The sequence below is a fragment of the Gossypium hirsutum genome, chromosome D06 (genome assembly GCF_007990345.1).
Source record: "Gossypium hirsutum isolate 1008001.06 chromosome D06, Gossypium_hirsutum_v2.1, whole genome shotgun sequence".
Lineage (NCBI taxonomy): Eukaryota > Viridiplantae > Streptophyta > Magnoliopsida > Malvales > Malvaceae > Gossypium > Gossypium hirsutum.
In genome coordinates this window covers 36,607,223-36,620,699 of record NC_053442.1, presented here as the reverse complement: position 1 = coordinate 36,620,699, position 13,477 = coordinate 36,607,223, and the positions used below count along the sequence as shown (strand labels likewise).

Here is a 13,477-nt window from a genome sequence, read left to right as displayed (position 1 = left end):
TTTTGAGCAAAATTGACCGACTGAAATTTCAATTACATAATCATTTGGATGAGTTCTCGATGTATTTTGATTATAATTCCAATTTGATTATGATGCATGCTCTATTGTCGAGTATGGAGATTCAATTTGAAAAGGTTAATTCAAGCAAGGAATTTCGACTACTCTACATCGCCGAGGAGCGAAGGTTTTTGTTAAGCGAGCGAGGTAAAAACGAACTTTATTTTCCTGCTCCAAAAGGTAAGCCTCCTGAAATTTCTAAAATATTTTTGATTTCCTTGGATGGTAATAACAATCTTGTTCGTGAATTGGTTTTTGAAAGATACTTTGATTGTGATATGGTTATGATACGACCATGCCCCGGGCACACTTTTGGATCAGCTCCCTAAGCATTGTTTGCAAATCCATGCGAGCTGAATTAGTTCAATTTCATTTCGTTAAGCTCCGTTTAGCTCGTTTCCAGCTCACTCGAGCTCAAGTCAACTCACTCAAGCTCAATTCAGCTCAATCTTAACCCAATGAGCTTATTTTTAGCTTTCTTTAGCTTGCATTTATTTTGCTGAAATAAACCATTTAATTTGTCATTAGTTAAATTAGTTGTTTATCTTAAGTTAGTTAATTTGTTAAAATCTGGACAAATAATTAATTAAGTGTTTTAATTATATCTAAATTAAATACTTAATTAATTATGATGTTTTAAATATGTCTAAAATTGTTAATATGTATGGCCAAATTTAATGTGCAAATTATTGAGTTCATATGCTGCTAATTTAATGTGTTTGAAATGCATTTAACTTGCTGATTTAATTTGCTGCAGGTTCATGAACGGATTGGTGCAATGTATGGGAGTGTGCATGCACAATTGAGGTTCAATGGATGGCATTTAAAGGAGCACATGCATTTGGGACGTTCATGCAAGAGGGAGTTGCTGAAAGTTCATGTATTTGAAGATTCATGGATTATATTTATGGGGGAAAATACATGGGACGTTTCATGCATGATTCATGCATTTTCAAGATGACCATTCAAGTATTTTAGGCACATTAATGCCTCATTCAGCCAAGGGAGATGTAGGATCATTAAAGAGCTGCACATTCATGGAATTATGGAGATTCTTCAAGGCTAAGGATGCATGAATGCATCAAGTGAAGCATCATGATGGTTCGGCCAATTCATGTACCATCTTCAAGCATGAACTGGATTTTAATGCTATTTGTGTGAACATGTTAAATACCTGTGTGAACAGAATTTAAGTTAGTGTGAACAACATAGATGCCGAATATCAATAGGCATTTTAGGCTTATAAATAGCTTACTTGTTTATTGTAAAAGGTTACAGAATTTGATCAATTAAACTTAATAGAACTTTTGTTCTTGTGAGGTTACCTCCTCTCTTCTTTCGTTCGAGTCTCGAAGCGACTTATCTAGCTTGCTAGTGGTGTCAATCCGAACTCCATTGAACTTATCACCGAATCGGTGTGGCGTTCAACCATCTTCCTATACCTTTGGTTCTTACTATAACACCCCGAACCCAAGACCGTCGCCGGAGTCGAACACGAGGTGTTAACAGACTTCAAACCACTTATTTGACATTTCCCAGACAAGCTGCCAATCTGCGTACTAGTCGCTTTAAAAATCATATCTTGAGTTCTGAAACTCGAAATCCAGTTCCGTAAATTTTCCCTGGAACTACACTCATATACCTATATGGTAGAATTTTTGTAGAATTTTTGGTCGGGCCAATTAGTACAGTTTATTAGTCAAAGTCTCCCATGTTACAGGGATCGACTACACTGACCCTTTCGCATTACGACTTGGATATCTCCCTGCACAGGGCTTCAATTCCAATTCCGTTTGTTTCTATAGAAACTAGACTCAGAGAGGAATCTGTACATATATGGCATGACTCCTAATTATCTCTGGTTAATTTATAATGAATTTCCAAAGTCAGAACAGGGAATCCAGAAACCGTTCTGGCCCTGTCTCACGAGAACCTGAATATCTCTTAACATACTGTCCATATGATCATTTCGTTACTTCTATATGAAAATAAACTCATCAAGATTCGATTACATAATTTATTCATTAATTAATTCCACTCCTACTATTTTTAGTGATTTTTCAATCTCACGTCACTGCTGCTGCCAGCATCTGTTACGAAAGCAACTATGCCTATTTCGTGATTTCTCCTTGATCTAACTAGTAATTCATCATACATATCACCAATTATGATCATGACTAGCCATGCCAAAGGCTAATCATTGTCAAACATCTCCCTACTACACTATTTCCATATCATGAATTTTAACACCAAAAATAATCAACCATGACATATGGCATAAAAAGGTCGAATTATCAAGATTTACGACCTAACGTTATGAAACCAAACCCAACCGAACATTTATGCCATTTTTGCATGGCTAAAAGTTTACATACCAAAGTTCAAACACAACATAATAGCCTATACATGCCGAAATGTTCTCCTAAGCCGACTAAGAAGAAAGTACCAAAACTTGCTAGCCGGTGTGATGACTCCAATGACGGCCCGATCACGCAAAAAGAGACGAGTCCAAGAAACCTAAAATAGGTGACAAGGAAACACCGAGTGAGTATATAACTCAGTAAGTCATAAGCAATGCACTACCATCCATTAATAACATTATCACAAGAGGAAGCAAAATGGAACGAGGCTAGTTACTCCATCCATACCGAACCATACCATAGTTCCTCAAACCTATCGGTTCAATCTCATACCAAGTCATGCATTCACATTCCATATACTAATCAATAGGATATTCGAGGCATTTTCATACATCATTTTATTTTCGTTACAATCATACAACTAAACGACCTTTCACCTATTCCACGATAAATCTTATGTACGTGACTTCAATTATAATTGTCACATAGGTTCAAACTTACCAAGCTCAACTTCAAATATAAACATAACGCCTATTAATCACGAACTCAAGGTACTTACCCGATCCGCTGTCCGTGATCGACTCAATAATGTCGCACACTTAGTGTTCATAATGATTCAAAAGTATATATTAAGTCCGCACACTCAGTGCTATATAATCAACTCGCACACTTAGTGCTATATAATCAAACTCTCACACTTAGTGCTACATAATCAAGCTCGCACACTTAGTGCTACATAATCAAGCTCGCACACTTAGTGCTACATAATCAAGCTCGCACACTTAGCGCCAATCTCATGATCATAAATGTTTATACCCGCACTCTTAGTGCCGAGATCAACAACTCAATACATCTCACCTCTTTTCTCTTCATCCAACACTTTCATCACCACATACATACATGTATATATATATTTATCATTCCATTCAGCATCATTACATAGACGTTATGATCATTTAAATTAATACAACTATATGCTTAATGACTTACTTTGTGTTGGGTAAGACGGTTCCAACTCGGCTACTCGATGATCTTTTCTTTGCCTTTGCTTGATTCTCCTCCTTTAACTCCTTGAGCTTAATCAATAAATCAACTAGTTTAACCATCTTGCTAAACATTCATAATTCAATTACACATGCATATGTATGTTTGTATATTCGGCAACCATCCTCACTAATTACCCATTTAGTCGATCATACACATAATTAAAGCTAACATCACGAATGGGCATACTTATGTATATATACATATATATGTATATATATATATACTTCGGAATGGGCATCACAATTAGATTTAACACCACCTTCATACTCAATTAGATGGCCGAATGTATGTATATATGTACAATGCCAACTATAACATCATTTAAACACCTAATTTCATCTCATGAACACTTAATCGAATTTTCCTAATCTAGCATATTTTCACATCTATTTGTAACATCATGTAAATCCACATATAACTACATTTCTTAAGTTCCACATCTTAATGCCCATTATAGCCACTCCCATAGTCTAAATCTAGCAATCGGCAACACCCACCTTTCCACTATGTTAGCCGAATACTCATTCTCTTCTTAGTCCTAAATTCGGCACCTCCAACAAAATAGCTTAACAATTTCAACTTTCATGCTAACATAACAAGCAACTTAACACATCCATATAACTAGCATGCTAATAGCATCAAGGTATCAACTAAAATTTTTTAAGCTCCTTAGCCGAATCCTAACTCTCCAACAACCCCAAATCCAACCATGGATAGATAGAATTTAGACTCATCACCGAAAGGTTGTGTAAACTTCCAAAAATATCATTGAACATACCTTGATCTAAAGGACCACCTTGGCCGAATCTTGCTTCCTCTTCTTCCTCTAGTTACGACAATTGGAAAAGAAAGAAAACATGAACACTCCTTCTTCCCTCCTTATTAAGCATTCAAACTCCCTCATTTTCATGCCACAACATCAAACACTCCTCCTAGATACAAGCAATGGCCGAACTTCTTCAAAATTTTTCTCCCCTTCTTTTTCTTGGTTTTTCGGCTAGAAGATGGCAAGTATGAACACCCATTTTTTTTGTTCACTTTCCTATTATTATTCCCATCATTTGTTAACCAAAAAAAACATATTAAATTAGAATGAGTGGAGCATCATCACTCCTTGGCCGGCCACCATGTATTTTATGGGCAATTTGACATGCAAAGCCATGCTTCCTCTCCCTATTATTAATTACTCCTTATAATTCATCTATCATCTTTTCTAACTTCGTCAACTAGGTCCTTTTTGAATTAATTCACAATCCTAAAGCTAATATTAAGCATTTAATTTCTCATATATTCGCTGTCACACAAAAATTTATGTAATTAAAACACAAAAATAAATTTTTGGCTCGGTAATGTGGTCTCGAAACCACATTCCGACCGGGGTCTAATTTGGGTTGTCACAACTCTCCCCACATAAGAAATTTTCGTCCCCGAAAATCTTATCGGTAAATAATTTTGGATATCGATCCTTCATAGAGTCCTCAAGTTCCCAAGTGGCTTCTTCAATTCCGTGTTTATGCCACAGTACTTTCACTAATGAGATTTTCCTGTTTCGTAGTTCTTTTACTTCATGTGCTAAAATACGAACTGGTTCTTCTTCGTAACTCAAATTAGATTGAATCTCGATCTCCGATGGAGGAATTACGTGCGATGGATCGGACCTATATCGTCGAAGCATCGAGACATGAAAAACGTTGTGAATCTTTTCGAGCTCAGGGGGCAAAATTAATCGGTATGCAACGGGTCCAACTCGTTCGGATACTTCGTACGGACCGATGAACCTCGGACTCAATTTGCCCTTACGACCAAATCTAAGCACCTTCCTCCAGGGTGAAACTTTGAGAAATACTTTGTCTCCAACCTGATATTCAATGTCTTTTCTTTTCAAATCCGCATACGACTTTTGACGATCCGAAGCGGTTCTCAAACTTTCACGAATTACTCGGACTTTCTGCTCGGCATCCTTAATCAAATCAACCCCAAGGATCTTACTTTCACTAAGTTCAGTCCAAAATAATGGGGTACGGCATTTACGACCGTATAAAGCCTCGTAAGGTGCCATCTTAATGCTTGACTGAAAACTATTGTTGTAAGCGAATTCGATCAAAGGCAGATATCTTTCCCATGAACCACAAAACTCTAAAACACAACATCTCAACATATCCTCGAGTATTTGAATTATCCGCTCCAATTGGCCATCGGTTTGTGGATGAAAAGCGGTGCTAAAATGCAGCTTGGTACCCAAAGCTTCTTGCAATTTCTTCCAAAATCGCGAGGTGAATCTCGGATCTCTATCCGACACGATAGAAATAGGTACTCCATGTAATCTCACAATCTAAGAAACATACAATTCGGCTAGTTTATCCAATGAAAAATCCGTACGCACGGGGATAAAGTGAGCCGACTTAGTCAGTCTATCAACAACAACCCAAATCGCATCCTTCTTACTTGCTGACAATGGCAGTCCAGACACAAAGTCCATTGTGACTCGATCCCATTTCCACTCGGGTATCATGATCGGCTGAAGTAATCCTGAAGGCACTTGATGTTCCGCTTTCACTTGTTGACATATTAAACATCTCGAAACAAAGTCGGAGATGTCCCGTTTCATACCATGCCACCAAAACCGACGTTTCAAATCGTTGTACATTTTCGTACTCCCCGAGTGAATTGACATTCGGCTACAATGAGCTTCGTTCAGAATCATCGAAATGAGTTCTAAATTTCTTGGAACACACAACCGACTTCTGAACCTCAAACAATCGTCATCATCAATTTGAAATTCGGATTCCACATTCGGAATACATTCAGCCCGTTTTGCAACCAATTCATCGTCGACTTTCTGAGCTTCACGAATTTGATGAATCAATGATGGTTTGGCCTTTAATTCAGCTACTAACACATTGTCGGGTAGAACAGACAAGTGCACATTCATCGCTCGTAAAGCAAACAGTGATTTCCTGTAACACCCCGAACCCGAGACCGACACCGGAGTCGGACACGAGATGTTAACAAACTTTGAAAATTTTTTCCAGACACTGCCCAGTCTGAGTACTAGTCGCTTCAAAAATCATATCTTGAGTTTCACAACTCAAAAATCAGTTTTGTGATTTTTCCCTGAAACTAGACTCATGTTCTCACCTATGGATTTCTTTCTAGAATTTTTGGTCGGGCCAACTAGTACAGTTTATTAGTCAAAGTCTCCCATGTTACAGGGGTCGACTACACTGACCTTTTCCCATTACGACTGGGATATCTCTCTGCACAGAGCTTAAATACTGATGCCGTTTGTTTCTATGGAAACTACACTCAGAGAGGAATCCATACATATATGGTATGACCCCTAATTATCTCTGGTAAATTTATAGTGAATTTCCAAAGGCGGAACAGGGAATCCAGAAACTGTTCTGGCCCTGTTCCACAAGAACCCGAATATCTCTTTCTGTACTGTTCCTATAATTGTTTCGTTACTTCCATATGAAAGTAGATTCATCAAGGTTCGATTACATAATTTATTCACTATTTAATTCCACTCCTACGAATTCTTGTGATTTTTCCAATCCACACCACTGCTGCTATCAGCTTCTGTTTTCAAAGTGAACCTTACCTAATTTGGGGTTTCATGGACCAACTAGGGCCTTGTCATACATAAGCCCACATATGATCATACTTAGCCATTCTAGTGGCTGATCATTTGCTCAACACTTCCATTCCAACATAGTTACATCATGAAACCATCTATACATTCATAAATACGCATGGTCTAATGCCATACTCCACTTCTACAAGCCATTTTCGCATGGCTGTACACTTATACATTTCATAAAGTACTCGAAAGACAACGATGGGTAGTCCTATACATGCCATATCAAAATTCAACCAAAATAGTACCCAAAAGAGCCTTTGATAGTGTGGGCAACTTCGACTTCAAGATCCCGAGTCCGATAGCTGGAGAACCAAAAATCTATAAAACAGAGGAGCAATGTAACGAGTAAGCAATTTATGCTTAGTAAGTTTGAGCAAGGAATTCCAGCATGCACAAATAATAGCACACATTTAGCTAAACGGAATATTTCATAATACGCAATTTACCGATATCAAACTTGCTTCACAACATTAACAACCCTTATGTACATACACAATAAACTAACTTGGCCGAAGGCCGGTAGCTCGTTTATCAACTGAGCGAACATTTATTTGTAAGGGCTCGATTAATATTTAACACATACGTAACATATCCCCATATTGGGATGTTTTTCGAGTATTCGCTGGAATTTTACAGCAAGCTCATTCATTACCAAATCACGTACCTTCGGGATTTAACCGGATATAGCTCCTCGTTCAAATGCCTTCGGGACATAGCCCGGTTTTAGTAACTCACACAATGCCTTCGGGACTTAACCCGGATTTAACAACTCGCACGAATGCCTTCGGGACTTAACCCGGATTTAACAACTCGCACGAATGCCTTCGGGACTTAACCCGGATTTAACAACTCGCACGAATGCCTTCGGGACTTAACCCGGATTTAGTATCTCGCACAAAGGCCTTCGGATCTTAGTCCGGATATATTCACTTAGCACAAAGCCTTCGGGACTTAGCCCGGACAGCATTCAATTAATCATGCACATCTAACAATAATTCATGGCACATTCATATTTCATTTTCGTTTACGAAACTCAAACACAAGGCACATATTGTCCTTGTACATTCGGCTCAATAGCCACACATAGAGCATGATTTAATCACATCGAAATTTAAGCTCTCTTACTCAAGAACTTACCTCGGGTGTTGTCGAACGATCCCGCTAACTATCCGACCACTTTTTCCTTCCCTTTATCGGATTTATTTCCCCTTTGCTCTTGAGCTTAATCAAACAAATAAATTGATTTCATCATTTAGGCATCAAAAGATGAACACAAGGCACTTAGCCCATATTCATACATTAGACATTAAAGTCTCATACATGCAAAAATCATGCATCAACACAACATATTAGCTAATTTCTTTCCCCTTGGCCGAATATGCATGTCCATTTTTGGGGTCGATTTCAACACTTAATACACACATATACACACTAGTAAAGCATCCTCCCCCTTTTCATCGATTTAACACATGCATTGCTCATCAACATGCAAAGTTACATTCGGCCTTAGCACACATCTTGCTAGCCGATTCTTCTCCCTTTAGCAACCAATGCACATATGTGCTCACACAAAAATGCTAAAAAGGAGGTTCAAGAATCATCAAGCCATCATCACATGCATCATTAACAAGCTTCATATTTTGCATGCAATGGCATTAACACAACCTCCACCTAGGCCGAATCTTAACTCATCCTCATGCCTCATCACCACAACATCAAACACCAACCAAGAATGATGCATCCATGGTCAAGTGCCATTTCCATCACATAGCAAGATTTAGACCATGGGCTAGGTAGAACTCAAGCTAACAACTAAAACATGCATGCATCTCATGGAACATCATCAAACATACCTTGGCCTAGCTACATGCATGGCCGAATCTCTTCACCTTTCTTCTTCTTTCCTCCTTAAAATTTTTGGCCAAGGATGAACCAAAGGATGAGAAAATTTTTCTTTGTTTTTCTTTCTAATTTAGGCTAAAATGGAGGTGAGAAAGGATGAACACAAACTTTTCTCCTTTCTTCTCTTGAGCTCACGGCAATGGGGGGGGGACAAACACTACACACACATTTTTTTTCTTTTGTTTTCCATTTCTTTATTACCCATACTTCTTATTTTATTCTTCCACTAACAAAACATGTTTCATGACATGTTTTGCCCATCATTCTTTGTCATGGCCGGCCACTACTCATTAGGGGGGGAATTTGACATGCAAGTCCCCCTTTGTCCACATGCACTAGTAGGTCCTCACACATTGACCTATCACATTTTAGAATTTTCTCACATAAGTCCTATTGACTAAATTCACATGAAATCAACCAAATTGAAGCTTGAAATTTTCACACATTCATAATTACATATTCTACACAATAAGTATCACATTCAAACATTTCAGTGACTCGGTTTAGCGGTCCCGAAACCACTTCCCGACTAGGGTCAACTTTGGGCTGTCACAACTCTCCTCCACTTAAGAAATTTTCGTCCCCGAAAATCTTACCGGTAAATAGGTTTGGGTATCGTTCTTTCATCGAGCTCTCGGTCTCCTAAGTAGCTTCCTCGATCCCGTGTTTGAGCCATAACACCTTTACTAGCGGAACTCTTTTGTTTCGCAACTCCTTCACTTCACGAGCTAGGATACGCATCGGTTCTTCTTCATAGCTCATGTCGACTTGAATTTCAACCTCTGATGGGCTAATTATATGCGATGGATCAGATCGATAGCGTCGAAGCATCGAAACATGAAAGACATCATGAATCTTTTCAAGCTCCGGGGGCAAAATCAATCTATACGCAACCGGACCAACTCGTTCGGAGATTTCGTACGGCCCAATGAATCTTGGGCTCAACTTGCCCTTACGGCCGAACCTGAGTATCTTTTTCCAAGGTGAAACCTTAAGGAACACTTTGTCTCCCACCTGATACTCGATGTCTTTTCGTTTCAAATCTGCGTACGATTTCTGACGATCCGTGGATACCTTCAGACTTTCACGGATTACCTTTACTTTCTGTTCAGCATCTCTAATCAAATCAACTCCGAAAATTTTGCTTTCACCGAGCTCGGTCCAAAACAATGGTGTACGGCATTTACGACCGTACAAAGCCTCATAAGGTGCCATCTTAATACTTGATTGAAAACTATTGTTGTAAGCGAATTCAATCAAAGGTAAATACCGTTCCCATGAACTACTGAACTCGAGGATGCAACATCTCAACATATCCTCAAGTATCTGAATTATCCGCTCGGATTGACCATCGGTTTGGGGGTGAAAAGCAGTGCTAAAATGCAGCTTAGTACCCAGAGCTTCTTGCAATTTCTTCTAAAATCGTGAGGTGAATCTCGGATCTCTATCCGACACGATAGAAACAGGTACCCGTGTAATCTCACAATTTGATAAACGTACAATTCAGCTAGTTTATCCAATGAAAAATCCGTACGTACGGGGATGAAATGAGCCGACTTAGTCAGTCTATCAACAATAACCCATATCGTAACCCTCTTACTTGCTGACAAGGGCAGTCCGGACACAAAGTCCATTGTGACTCGATCCTATTTCCACTCGGGTATCATGATCGGCTGGAGTAATCCTGAAAGCACTTGATGTTCCGCTTTCACTTGTTGACATATTAAACATCTCGAAACAAAGTCGGAGATGTCCCGTTTCATACCATGCCACCAAAATTGACGTTTCAAATCGTTGTACATTTTCGTACTCCCCGGGTGAATTGACATTCGGCTACAATGGGCTTCGTTCAGAATCATCGAAATGAGTTCCGAATTCCTTGGAACACACAAACGATTTCTGATCCTCAAACAATCATCATCATCAATTTGAAACTCCGATTCCTCGTTCGGAAAACACTTAGCCCGTTTTGCAACCAATTCATCATCGACTTTCTGAGCTTCACGAATTTGGTGAGTCAATAATGGTTTAGCTTTTAATTCAGCTACTAACACACTGTCTGGTAGAACAGACAAATGCACGTTCATCGCTCGTAAAGCAAACAATGACTTCCGGCTTAAGGCGTCCGCAACCACGTTAGCCTTTCCCGGGTGGTAATCAATGACAAGCTCGTAATCTTTCAACAACTCAAGCCAACGTCTTTGTCGCAGATTCAAGTCTCGTTGAGTCATCAAATATTTGAGACTTTTGTGATCCAAAAATACATGGCACTTCTCACCAAATAGATAATGTCGCCATATTTTTAAAGCAAACACGATGGCAGCTAGTTCGAGATCATGGGTCGGATAATTCCTCTCGTGTGGCTTCAATTGTCTCGACGCATAGGCCACGACTCGACCTTCTTGCATCAATACGCAACCCAACCCAAGTAGGGATGCGTCACTATAAATGACAAACTCTTTACCTGATTCGGGTTGCACCAAAATTGGAGCTTCAGTCAAATGAGTTTTCAGTTGGTTGAAACTTTTCTGACATTTCTCCGTCCACTCGAACTTAACATCCTTTTGAAGTAGCTTCGTCATTGGTGTGGCTATCATCGAGAAACCTTTCACAAATCGTCGGTAATAACCGGCAAGCCCCAAAAAGCTCCGAACTTCAGTAATATTTCTCGGAGGTTTCCAGTCAAGTATGGCTGAAATTTTGTTCGGGTCAACTCGAATACCCGACGCGGATACCACATGACCCAAGAAGCTAACCTCTCTTAACCAGAACTCACACTTACTGAACTTAGCATATAACTGCTTATCCCGCAAAATTTGCAGCACTAGCCTCAGATGCCCAGCATGTTCGGTCTCATCTCTTGAATAGACCAAAATGTCATCAATGAACACAACTACGAACTGATCCAAATACGGTCTGAAGATCCGATTCATCAAATCCATAAATACCGCAGGGGCATTAGTGAGCCCAAACGGCATCACTAAGAATTCGTAGTGACCATATCTCGTTCTGAAGGCAGTTTTGGGAATATCTGGATCTCGAATTCGCAACTGATAATAGCCCGATCTCAAATCTATTTTTGAGAACACTGAGGCTCCCTTCAGTTGGTCGAACAATCATCGATGCACGGCAACGGATATTTGTTCTTTATCGTCACTTTATTCAGCTGACGATAGTCAATGCACAACCTCATGGTTCCGTCCTTCTTTTCACGAACAATACTGGTGCACCCCCAAGGTGAGAAACTTGGTCGAGCGAAACCTCTATCCGTCAGTTCTTGCAACTGAGCTTTCAACTCCTTTAACTCAGTTGGTGCCATACGATACGGAGCTATCGAAATCGGCGTAGTCCCAGGTACAAGCTCAATACCAAACTCTACCTCCCGAACAGGTGGTAAACCCGGTAATTCTTCCGGAAAAACATCCGGGTATTCACAAACCACCGGCACAGATTCGGGTTTCTTTTCTAAACTCTTCGGCTTTACAAGCTCGTTCAACAAGTACCACGAACTCTCGTATTTCAAGAACGCCAACGAACATTTTTATATCTTCATTCAGCCCATCCTCGAAGCGTTTACACATAATAGCTTCGGACGAAACACATTCCCGAGCGTATTTGCTAAGTCTAACAAATTTCGCTCGTAATCAGTAACCGACATGGAGCCTTGCTTAAGCTCAAGAAATTCCTTCCGTTTTTGATCAACAATCTCTGACTGATATACTTTTCCGAAACTCAGTTTGGAAAAACTCCCAAGTTACTTGCTCTCGGGGCACAATAGAAGTCAGAGTACTCCACCAATAGTAGGCAGAATCACGTAGCAAGGAGATAGCACACTTTAGACATTCATCGGTGTACAGATAGCTCATCGAGTACCCGGATAGTGTTGTCCAGCCAAAATTCAGCTTGCTCGGCATCATCGCTATCCATAGCCTTAAATTCAGTAGCCCCATGTTTTCGGATTCTGTCAACTGGGGGCTTATTTGACCTTATTTGGTCAGTTACCGGTGGTATTGTAGGTGCGGGGTAGTATTTGTCGGGAATGGAGGTTGTGGAACAGCCATATTAGTTCGAATGTATTGGTTGAACCAATCATTCATCACGCTATAGAATGCTTGTCTAGCTTCATCATTCGGATTACTAGCATTAGGTTGAGAGTCTACCGGCACTGCCCTTGCGCGGGAGCAGGCCCTACACTCTCAAGATCATCAGCTACCACTCGTCACGATCGGGATCCATTACTATAACACATTACAATTGTCAGAAGTCACCACACTATCAAGTAATCACATAAATGGCATGTATACTAGACCCAACACATTACGGTAGTCCTAGAATCGACAAACCGTAGCTCTGATACCAATAAAATGTAACACCCCGAACCCGAGACCGACACCGGGAGTCGGACACGAGATGTTAACAAACTTTGAAAAATTTTTCCAGACACTGCCCAGTCTGAGTACTAGTCGCC

At 39.8% G+C, this 13,477-nt stretch overlaps 1 pseudogene; it reads right to left on the bottom strand.

The window, feature by feature from the left end:
• Positions 1 to 4,935: 4,935 nt before the first annotated feature.
• LOC121218405 (uncharacterized) overlaps positions 4,936 to 13,477 on the bottom strand; it is a 12,166-nt pseudogene continuing 3,624 nt past the window's right edge.